Raw genomic sequence first — 12614 nt, 5'->3', positions numbered from 1 at the left:
GAATAGAACAGCACCACAGCCTTAACACAGCTGGCGAGGCAGATGTGGCCCACAAAGTTTAACAAACATTTCTTAGTGTTGAGAAAATCCCCTGGCTTTGCATAACAAGGAATAGACTGCATTATTATGACAACCGAAAGCTAGATGTCCTATTTGTTCCAACGAATAGTAGAGTGGTGACTGGACATGACGTTTAGCAGCACTTTGTTTTTCGAGTGACTTGCTGAGTTTGATCACCACACCGTCTATGTTGAGAGACTGAGCTAAGACACATTCTGTAAATATTTATTTTTTTAAACGTCAAAATGGATATAACCATTTTTATGGATAGTCAGCAAGATAACATACAGTGACTTCAGAAAGTATCCACACCCCTTGACTTATTCCATATTTTGTGTTACAGCCTGAATTCAAAACGGATAAAGTATTTAAAATTATCAATACCCCAAAATGACAAAGTGAAAATATATATATATTTTTTTAAATGTTAGCACATTTATTGAAAATAAAACACTGAAATGTCTCATTTACATACTGTAAGTATTCACACCCCTGAGTCCACACTTTGTAGAAGCACCTTTGGCAGTGATTACAGCTTTGTTACAGTCTTGGGTATGTCTGTATCAGATATGCACATCTGGATTTGGGGATCTATTTTCTTTCTTGCTGGCAGATTTTCTCAAGCTATGTTAAGTTAGATGGGGAGTGGCAGTGAACAGCTATCTTCAAGTTTTTCCAAAGATTTTCAATAGGATACAAGTCTGGGCTTTGGCTGGCCCACTGAAGGATTTTTCACATTCTTGTTCTGAAGTCATTCCAGCATTGCTTTGGCTGCATGCTTGGGGTCAATGAGCTTAGACTGGGGCCCCCACCTATTCACTCTGAAGATGGTTCCTCTATTTGGCTCATTCCATTGTTCCCTATATCCTTACCAGTCTCCTAGTCCCTGCCGCTGAATAGCATCCCCATAGCATGATGCTTTCACCACCATGCTTCATGGCAGGCAGTATACCACATCTGTCACCAGCTTCATTAATTGTATTTGTATTTTTTTTAAATTTCACCTTTATTTAACCAGGTAGGCTAGTTGAGAACACCTTTATTTAACCAGGTAGGCTAGTTGAGAACACCTTTATTTAACCAGGTAGGCTAGTTGAGAACACCTTTATTTAACCAGGTAGGCTAGTTGAGAACACCTTTATTTAACCAGGTAGGCTAGTTGAGAACAAGTTCTCATTTACAACTGCGACCGGGGCAAGATAAAGCACAGCAGTGCGACACAAACAACATCACAGAGTTACACATGGAGTAAACAAACATAGTCAATAATACAATAGATAAAAAGTCTATACTGTATACAGTGTGTGCAAATGAGGTAGGATAAGGGAGGTAAGGCATTGAATAGGCCATAGTGGCAAAATAATTACAATATAGCAATTAAACACTGGGGTGATAGATGTGCAGAAGATGAAGGTGCAAGTAGAGATACTGAGGTGCAAAGGGGCAAAATAAATAAATAACAGTATGGGGATTAGGTAGTTGAGGCTATGTACAGGTGAAGTGATCTGTGAGCTGCTCTGACAGCTGGTGCTTAAAGTTAGTGAGGGAGATATGAGTCTCCAGCGATTTTTGCAGTTCGTTTCAGTCATTGGCAGCAGAGAACTGGAAGGACGGGCGGCCAAAGGAGGAACTGGCTTTGGGGGTGACCAGTGAAATATACTTGCTGGAGCGCATGCTATGGGTGGGTGCTGCTATGACGACCAGTGAGCTGAAATAAGGCGGGGCTTTACCTAGCAAAGACTTATAGATGATCTGGCGAAGAATGTGAAGCGAGGACCAGCCAACGAGAGCATACAGGTGGCTGTGGTGGGTAGTATATGGGGCTTTGGTGACAAAATGGATGGCACTGTGATAGACTGCATCCAATTTGCTGAGTAGAGTGTTGGAGGCTATTTTGTAAATGACATCACCGAAGTCAAGGACCGGTAGGATAGTCAGTTTCACGAGGGTATGTTTGGCAGCATGAGTGAAGGATGCTTTGTTGCAAAATATGAAGCCGATTATAGATTTAGTTTTAGATTGGAGATGCTTAATGTGAGTCTACAGTGTAACCAGACACCTAGGTATTTGTAATTGTCCACATATTCTAAGTCAGAACCGTCCAGAGTAGTGATGCTGGACGGGCGGGCAGGTATGAGCAGCGATCGGCTGAAGAGCATGCATTTAGTTTTACTTGCATTTAAATTAAGAGCAGTTGGAGGCCACGGAAGGAGAGTTGTATGGCATTGAAGCTTGTCTGGAGGTTAGTTAAAACAGTGTCCAAAGAAGGGCCAGAAATATACAGAATGGTGTCATCTGCATAGAGGTGGATCAGAGAATCACCAGCTGCAAGAGCGACATCATTGATGTATACAGAGAAGAGAGTCAGTCCGAGAATTGAACCCTGTGGCACCCCCATAGAGACTGCCAGAGGTCCGGACAACTTACCCTCTGATTTGACACACTGAACTTTATCAGAGAAGTAGTTGGTGAACCAGGCGAGGCAGTCATTTGAGAAACCAAGGCTGTGTAGTGTGCTGATTAGAATGTGGTGATTGACAGAGTTGAAAGCCTTGGCCAGGTCGATGAATACAGCTGCACAGTATTGTCTCTTATCGATGGCGGTCATAATATTGCTTAGAATACTACTACACCGGCTCGAATACTACTACACCGGCTCTGATGCTCGTCGCATGTGACAGGGCTTGCAAACTATCACGGATTACAAAGCGATACCAATCTGCAAGCTGCACAGTGACGCGAGTCTACCAGACGAGCTAAATATCTTCTATGCTCGCTACTAGGCAAGCAACACTGAACCATGCATGAGAACACCGGCTGTTCCGGATGACTGTGTGATCACGCTCTCTGTAGCCGATGTGAGTAAGACCTTAATTTTTGTCATTATCTTTAATTATAATTTTAACAGGGGTTAAATAAACAACCAAAGAAAGTGCATCACACAGACCAAGTACAATAAAATTAATATGGATACAGCAGAATATTATACAAACATCACAGCTATAACATGGGGCATTTATGGGAGATTTTCTACATAGGACCACAATGGAGACCAAATTTTACAATATGTGTCAGACTTCTTGAGTAAAAGGTCAAAGGTAGAGTAGAATAGCAGAAGCTTGAGAAAGCCACATTCTCGCAGATGGTACTTTAGGTGTAGACCATAATTACAATTTAATGTTTTTGCTAAGTAAACAAGGGTATTGAACACACGTTCAGAGTTAGGGTCAAACACATTGTTACAATCAAAGTAGAGCAAACATAAAATTGGTGAAAAAGCAAATTGTCTACCCAAGATCCTTCTGGGTGTGTAAATGAATATAATTCCAATAAGACTGGATTCTGCTACAGTACCAAAAAACATGCATGAAATCAAAAAAGAAAAAAAACAAGGTGCCAGTATCCTGTTTACATCTGAAACATTAAGGCAATCGGATTAAGGCCAATCGGTTGACAAGCAGAGGGATTTAAAACCTGTTAAGGATATGGCAGACATACGCCCCCTTTGGAGAGATTGGGTACCCCTAGTAAACTGAAAAATAAATCTGTCAAAAATTGCTAATATATGCAAATAAAAAATATTATTGGATAGAAAACACTCTAAAGATTCTAAAACCGTTGGAATTATGTCTGTAAGTATAGCAGAACTCACAGGGCAGGCATTCTTCCAAACTAGTTTTTGTGGCCATGAAAGTTGGAGCAACTTTGACGTCATGACCCCCACCCTTCCCAACCAGTTATGATTCTGGGGACACTTTCTATCCCTCCCGCTAGATGTCCTCTTTCAGTAGAGCTTTGAATCGTTCAAATCCCGCGAGAATTGACCCTATGGGAGTGAAATTAGTGCGTGCCACGAGAGAATAGGCTGTGCGTATGGGCGCGAATTGGTCCCAGCCATTCCTTTGTTCCAGCACTCAAGAGAAGGGCAGACGATGGCCGATTGAATTGAAGTTTGTTTTGCGTGTCTAAAACATCATAAAGCTTGCTTCTGCACTTAGTTTGACCTGTTTAGTCGACATATAATATGTAATTTTGAAGTTTTGATGCGCAACTTTTCCGGACCAGAGGACGTTTTGGGTGCATTTCAGCTGATGTTATTAGCAGTAGCTAATACAAAGACGCAAGACGGTGGTGGTGGTTTTACATATATATATGCTATGTTTTCGCCGTAAAACATTTTAGAAATCTGACTTGCTGGCTAGATGAACAAGGTGTTTATCTTTCATTTGAGCTATTGAACTGGTTAATGTGTGGAGGTTAAATATTTTTAAGAATATTTTTGCGTTCCATGCGCCACCGTTTCAGCTGAACGTGGGAGGGTTGATTCCCAATTGGGAACCAGTATCGTAGACAGGTTAAGGTCTGGAATCTGCAAGTACCCGATAAGGCCAGGATCTTTTCAAAGCTATTAATAAATGATAAGGAAGCTATGGCTCTAGGTTGACATGCTATTGATTCCATCCCAACCCAAAGTAAGTGGCATCTCTGTTTAGGCACCAACTAAACATGTGCTTGATCTGAGCAGACCAGTAATATATTTGCAGATTTAAATCCTTAGGCTTAAAATTTGTTTGGCAAATTTGGTTCTAGGTTTCTTATTGTTCCATATATATTTAGAGATATTGGCCTTCATTTTCGTAAAAAAAAAGGACTGAGATAGATGTCAGGGGATATTTTGGAATCGATAATTTAGCTGAGAAAGGATATTCATCCTGACGACATAAATCCTGCCAAAAAAAGAGTTTGGCACGGTAGACCAGTTAACCAAGCCCTGTTTAATCTTTGTGCCCAAAGGCATGTACAGCGCCTTGCAAAAGTATTCGGCCCCCTTGAACTTTGCGACCTTTTGCCACATTTCAGGCTTCAAACATAAAGATATAAAACTGTATTTTTTTGTGAAGAATCAACAACAAGTGGGACACAATCATGAAGTGGAATGACATTTATTGGATATTTCAAACTTTTTTAACAAATCAAAAACTGAAAAATTGGGCGTGCAAAATTATTCAGCCCCCTTAAGTTAATACTTTGTAGCGCCACCTTTTGCTGCGATTACAGCTGTAAGTCGCATGGGGTATGTCTCTATCAGTTTTGCACATCGAGAGACTGACATTTTTTCCCATTCCTCCTTGCAAAACAGATCGAGCTCAGTGAGGTTGGATGGAGAGCATTTGTGAACAGCAGTTTTCAGTTCTTTCCACAGATTCTCGATTGGATTCAGGTCTGGACTTTGACTTGGCCATTCTAACACCTGGATATGTTTATTTTTGAACCATTCCATTGTAGATTTTGCTTTATGTTTTGGATCATTGTCTTGTTGGAAGACAAATCTCCGTCCCAGTCTCAGGTCTTTTGCAGACTCCATCAGGTTTTCTTCCAGAATGGTCCTGTATTTGGCTCCATCCATCTTCCCATCAATTTTAACCATCTTCCCTGTCCCTGCTGAAGAAAAGCAGGCCCAAACCATGATGCTGCCACCACCATGTTTGACAGTGGGGATGGTGTGTTCAGGGTGATGAGCTGTGTTGCTTTTACGCCAAACATAACGTTTTACATTGTTGCCAAAAAGTTCAATTTTGGTTTCATCTGACCAGAGCACTTTCTTCCACATGTTTGGTGTGTCTCCCAGGTGGCTTGTGGCAAACTTTAAACTACACTTTTTATGGATATCTTTAAGAAATGGCTTTCTTCTTGCCACTCTTCCATAAAGGCCAGATTTGTGCAATATACGACTTATTGTTGTCCTATGGACAGAGTCTCCCACCTCAGCTGTAGATCTCTGCAGTTCATCCAGAGTGATCATGGGCCTCTTGGCTGCATCTCTGATCAGTCTTCTCCTTGTATGAGCTGAAAGTTTAGAGGGACGGCCAGATCTTGGTAGATTTGCAGTGGTCTGATACTCCTTCCATTTCAATATTATCACTTGCACAGTGCTCCTTGGGATGTTTAAAGCTTGGGAAATATTTTTGTATCCAAATCCGGCTTTAAACTTCTTCACAACAGTATCTCGGACCTGCCTGGTGTGTTCCTTGTTCTTCATGATGCTCTCTGCGCTTTTGACGGACCTCTGAGACTATCACAGTGCAGGTGCATTTATACGGAGACTTGATTACACAGGTGGATTGTATTTATCATCATTAGTCATTTAGGTGAACATTGGATCATTCAGAGATCCTCACTGAACTTCTGGAGAGAGTTTGCTGCACTGAAAGTAAAGGGGCTGAATAATTTTCGCAAGGCACTGTAATTTGAAGTGAACAGGTCTTTAAGATTTGGAGTAACATAGATGCTCAAGTATTTTAAGTTTCAGGCAATTAGACTGGAGATATAGTTTCTAAGTTGATTGTAGCGGGGATATTCAAAATCTAAAGCCATGGATTTATCCACGTTAATTTTGTACCCTGACAGGTTACCATATTCAGATATGATGTTCATTACTGCAGTGACAGAGGTCTCTGGTCTGGAATAAAGCACATCATCAGTAAATAATGGAATTCTATGCTCTTCGTCACCAATAGAGACGTCCCTGATGTTATTACTATAACTTATTGCCTCAGCCAGTGGTTCTATGACGAACGAGAACAGAGCAAGAGATAAAGGACAGCCTTGACGACAGCCCCTACTGTTAGGAAATCTTTCTGATAATTTACCATTTGTTTTATCTGCCGCTGATAGTCAGAATAAAGTAATTGTACTAAATTAATAAAATGGTCATCCAGATTAACCTTTTCTAATACAGCAAAGAATAATTTCCACTCAACTCTATCGTAGGCGTTTTCTGCATCGGGAAAGATGGCGTCCTCACATTGTCCTTTCCAAATCTGGATTTGACAAAGCCAGTCTGGAAGTAAGACCTCCATCCTGAAAGCAAGTGTCTTAAAGACTATTTTAACATGAACTCCTAGCAAACTGATAGGTCTAAACGAAGAGGAGTTTAATGCGTTTTTGTCCTTTTATAGTATCATGCTAATGGATGCAGTTTTTCAGGACTCTGGAATGATGTCTCTTTCGAACATATCATTTAGAGCAGGCATGAAGATAGGGCATATATCAGGTCAAAACTTGTAGAACTCTCCCGGAAAGCAGTCTAGGCCGGGTGCCTTGCCAGAAGGCATTGCCTTAATTGTTTCCCAAACCTCTTCAGGAGTAAAGAGAGCATTTAGTTTATTTGTTATGCTCATCTGATATAGTGGGCAAGATGATCTTATTCAGATATTTTGTCATTTTGTTTTTCGATCTTGTACATTGTGAAGTATAAAGAGATTTTTTAGAAATCACAAAACATTATTGATAAGCAATAGATCATAAGAAGTGAAGCCATCTGCCATACTTATAGACTTAATACATCTTTCATTCTGTTATTTCTTAAAACCTCTTAGTGATAGGCAAATGTCTCAACTGGCCAATTGCCAGGGGAAATGCAGAGCGCCAGATTCAAATAAAATGCTATAAAATTCAAACTGTCATTAAATCACACATGTAAGACACTCAATTAAAGCTACACTCGTTGTGAATCCAGCCAACATGTCAGATTTTAAAACTGCTTTTCGGCGAAAGCATAAGAAGCTATTATCTGATAGCCTGCACCATCTGCACCAGCAGTGAACAAAGGAGCTAGCATATTACAACCCTGCAGGCGCTACACAAAACGCTGAAATAAAATATAAAACATGCATTACCTTTGACGAGCTTCTTTTGTTGGCACTCCAATATGTCCCATAAACATCACGATTGGTCCTTTTGTTCAATTAATTATATATTAATATTATATATCCAACATGTCCATTTATAAAGCGCGTTTGATCCAGAAAAAAACAGCTTACAAACACTCAACGTCACTACAAAATATTTCAAAAGTTGCCTATAAACTTTGCCAAAATATTTCAAACTACTTTTGTAATACAACGTTAGGTATTTTTAAATGTTAATAATCGATCAAATTGTAGACGGGGCAATCTGTATTCAATACAGGAAAGAAAACAAACTAGCGCTGCTTTTCACGTCTTGTGCAACTCACAAAAGTGTCCCCAGTTCCGAGTTGGCCTACTTCTTTATTGCACAAAGGAATAACCTCAACCAAATTCCAAAGACTGGCGACATCCAGTGGAAGCGGTAGGAACTGAAAATCGGTTCCTATGAAATATCCCATGACAAAGACAATACAGGGAACAGAGAGGGAAAAAAAATCTGAACAGTTAGTCCTCTGGGCTTTGTCTGCTACATAAGTTCCGTTATACTCACAGACATGATTCAAACAGTTTTAGAAACTTCAGAGTGTTTTCTATCCAAATATATGAATAATATGCATATCTTATATTCTTGGCATGAGTAGCAGGAAGTTGAAATTGGGCACGCTATTTATCCAAAAGTGAAAATTCTGCCCCCTAGCTTCAAGAGGGTTTACCTAACGTTGTATTACAAAAGTAGCTGGAAATGGCTCGGACTGTTACCAAACTCATAATATTTTTGCTCAGTAAAAACCTTTTTTTTTACATGCTTTGTATGATCTAAATAGAGTTTGGCCTTAGCACAAACTAGTGACTTCCTGTTTGCCTGGGTTGGTTGTTGTTTATGAAAAAGTTCTACAGGCTTTACTTCAGCCTGTAGAACTCAGAGCAAGCACTGACCAGCTGGCATGTGACTTCACTGACATTTTCAAACTCTCCCTGACCCAGTCTGTAATACCTACATGTTTCAAGCAGACCACCATAGTCCCTGTGCCCAAGAACTCCAAGGTAACCTGCCTTAATGACTAAACCCTGTAGCACTCAAATCTGTAGCCAGGAAGTTATTTGAAAGGCTGGTCATGGCTCACATCAACAACATCGTCCCAGAAACCCCAGACCCATGCCATACCGCCCCAACAGATCCACAGATGACGCAATCTCTATTGCACTCAACACTGCCCTTACCCACCTTGACAAAAGGAACACCTATGTGAAAATGCTGCTTATTCACTACAGTGCAATACTCAATACCATAGTGCCCTCCAAGCTCATCACTAAGCTAAAGACCCTGAACTGAACACCTCCCTCTGCAACTGGATCCTGGACTTCCTGACGGACCGCCCCCAGGTGGTGAGAGTAGGCAACAACACATCCACCACACTGACCCTCAACATAGGGGCCCCACAGGGGTGCATGCTTAGTCCCCTCTTGTACTCCCTGTTCACCCACGACTGCGTTGCCACGTACAACTCCAACACCATCAAGTTTTACAGCGACACAACGGTGGTAGGCCTGATCACTGACGATGAGACAACCTATAGGGAGGAGGTCAGAGACCTGGCAGTGTGGTGCCAGGAAAAACAACTGCTCCCTCGATGTGAGCAAGACAAAGAAGCTGATCATGGACTACAGTAAAAGGAGGGTCAAGCACGCCCCCATTCACATCGACAGGGCTGCAAGGGATCGGGTCGAGAGGTTAAATGTCCACATCACCAAGGACCTATCATGGTCCAAACACACCAAGACAGTCCAGAATGACAATGCTTATGACAATGCTTATTTCCCCTCAGGAGGCTGAAAAGATTTGGCATGGGTCCTCAGATCCTCAAAAAGTACCAAACTCTGGCATCACCGCCTGGTATGGCAACTGTTCGGCATCTGACCGCAAGTTGCGGTTTGGAGTTTGGACACATCTACTCATTCAAGGGTTTTTCTTTATTTTTACTATTTTCTACATTATACAATAATAGTGAAGACATCAAAACTATGAAATAACACATACGGAATCATGTAGTAACCAAACAGAGCTGAGCATATGTGGAAACTCCTTCAAGACTGCTAGAAAAGCATTCCAGGTGAAGCTGGTTGAGAGAATACCAAAAGTGTGCAAAGCTGTCATCAAGGCAAAGAAAGGGTGGCTATTTGAATAATCTCAATATAAAATACATTTTGATTTGTTTGACACTTTTTTTGTTACTACATGATTCCATGTGTTATTTCATAGTTTTGATGTCTTTACTATTATTCTACAATGTAGAAAATAGTACAAATAAAGAAAAACCCTTGAATGAGTAGTTGTGTCCAAACTTTTGACTGGTACTGTAGGTGCACACAGGTCAAGAGACACATTTTGTTATAATTTCTGTTTAAGTCTATGGAAGGCGGTGCGAACCATGAACCTCTGACGTTTTGTATTGAGGTCAGTGTACCCAGAGAAGGAAGGAAGCTAGCTGTCCTCCGGCTACACCATGGTGCTACCCTACAGAGTGTTGTTGAGGCTACTGTTGACCTTCTTTGCAAAATAATGGGATTTAATCAATTATTTTGTGATGTGATGTGATTATATGTAGTATAGTTTTATCTAAAAATGATAACTTTAACGTTTTATAATTTACATTTTTATGAAATTCACTGTGGAGGATGGTCCTCCCCTTCTTCCTCTGAGGAGCCTCCACTGGTGTGTACGGCCCAGTATATCACTGGGGCCGAGCTTCCTGTCATCCAGGACCTCTATACCAGGAAGGCCCAAAAAATGATCAAAGACTGTTCACTCTGCTACCGCATAGCAAGCGGTAGCACGAAGTCTGGGACCAAAAGGCTCCTGAACAGCTTCTACCCCCAGCTTCTACCCCCAGCCATAAGACTGCTGAACAGTTAAATAAATGGCTACCTTGACTATTTACATTGACCCTCTTTTTTTATTCGTATTTATTCAAATTGTTTTTCACTGACTTTTTTCCCCGGCTCAACGTACACTCACTAGACTCTAACCACACACTCACACATACTACACTGACACTAACACAAACACACATGCACATATTGACGCTACACACACACACACACACACACACTGTACATGCTCTGCTAATACTCTGTTTATTATCTATGCATAGTCACTACCTCTACCTACATCTACAGTACATATTACCTCCATTACCTCGACCCCTGCACATTGACTCTGTATCGGTACCCTTTGTAAACAGCCTCCTTATTGTCATTTTATTGTGTTATTATTTTTCCTTCATTTAATTTAGCAGATTTATCTTGCTTACATTTTAATAAAAAACTGCATTGTTGGTTAAGGATTCGTAAGTCACGGTAAATTCTTCATGTTGTATTCTGCGCAAGTGACAAATAAGATTTCATTTGATTGTTTGAATTAGGAATGATGTTAGACGGGTGATGAGCTGTGTCTGTTTTTTTTCCAGACATAGCGCTTTGCATTCAGTCCAAACAATTCCGTTTTTGTCTCATGAGACCACAGATTCTTTTGGCTTATGCTCTCAGAGTCTTTGCCATGCCGTTTTGTAAACTCCAGGCGTGCTGTCATGTGCCTTTTTCTCGGGAGTGGCTTCCATCTGGCCACTCTCACATAAAGCCCAGATTGATGAAGTGCTGTAGACATCTCAGCCAAGGAACTCTGTAGTTCTATCAGAGTGGTCATGGGCTTCTTGGTCCAAAGTCCTTCTTTCCCGGTTGCTCAGTTTGGTCGGACATTCAGCTCTGCGCAGAGTCGAGGTAGTTCCATATTTTTTCAATTTCCCAATGATGGAGATTATTGTGCTCTTGGAAACTTTCAACACTCTAGAAATAGTTGTATACCCTTCCCCAGATATATGGCTCATCACAATGCATGTCTGATATCTACGGACCGTTCCTTGGACTTCATGGTACTTGCCCGACTTAAAGGCTCAGTGCAGTCAAAAACATTTATATATATTTCCACACTATGAGGTTGGAAAAATACTGTGACATTGTGACAATTATGCTAATGCCGTTTTAGTGTAATAGCTGTTTGAAAAGACCGCCTGAAATTTCAGCCTGTTTTGTTAATAGACCAATAAGGAAGATAATTACAACACATGTTTGGTTTTCTCCTCTGAAACCACTCACAGACAGTCCTAGCAAAATTATTGCGATACATTTCTATCTGCTAACAAGCTAATTTTGTTTCTTTTTGACCATTTTAATTGAAAACAATCACAGTAAGGTTGTTACCCCAACTATCACAGTAAGGTTGTTACCCCAACTATCACAGTAAGGTTTTTACCCCAACTATTGAGATATTGAGATAAAAACAGCTGCATTTGACTTTTAAAGTTGGTCATAAAAAGATTAGGCAGTAATCAGGAAGCGAGTTTGCCTGTGGTCCAGTCCGGGAGAGGATAGGTGAACTCCCTGTGGCTATGTCTGGGACCCTCTGTTCCACTTCCTGGTTAGTGAGAGAGTTCTCTCACAGGCCAGACAGCTCTGGCTCTTGCACTTCATTAGGGTGTTGAAATGTGCCCAAATTAAATTTTTATGGAGTCTGAGGAGCTGTCAAAACCAGCCACCTTCCACTCCAGCTCATTAGCGAATGAACCACTTACATTGTTCCTGACTTCCCTTTACACAGAATGGGAACATAAGAATTAAGAGGAAGAAGAAATCAAGCAGGGGAGTAGTTGGAGGATACTGACAAAATTCTGAAGTCGGAGTTAAAAGGCTTTTTCAAAGGGAGTAAGGGGTTATTGCCACAATGTTTCACGCCACTTTCAGTTTCTATGCATAGCTTTACAGATGACGAAAACAAGACGATAAAAATACCAATATCCCATTTCATCC

Source organism: Oncorhynchus mykiss, chromosome 3, assembly GCF_057628025.1.
Source record: "Oncorhynchus mykiss isolate SJ-2025 chromosome 3, ASM5762802v1, whole genome shotgun sequence".
NCBI classification, from domain to species: domain Eukaryota; kingdom Metazoa; phylum Chordata; class Actinopteri; order Salmoniformes; family Salmonidae; genus Oncorhynchus; species Oncorhynchus mykiss.
This window is presented reverse-complemented; position numbering follows the sequence as displayed.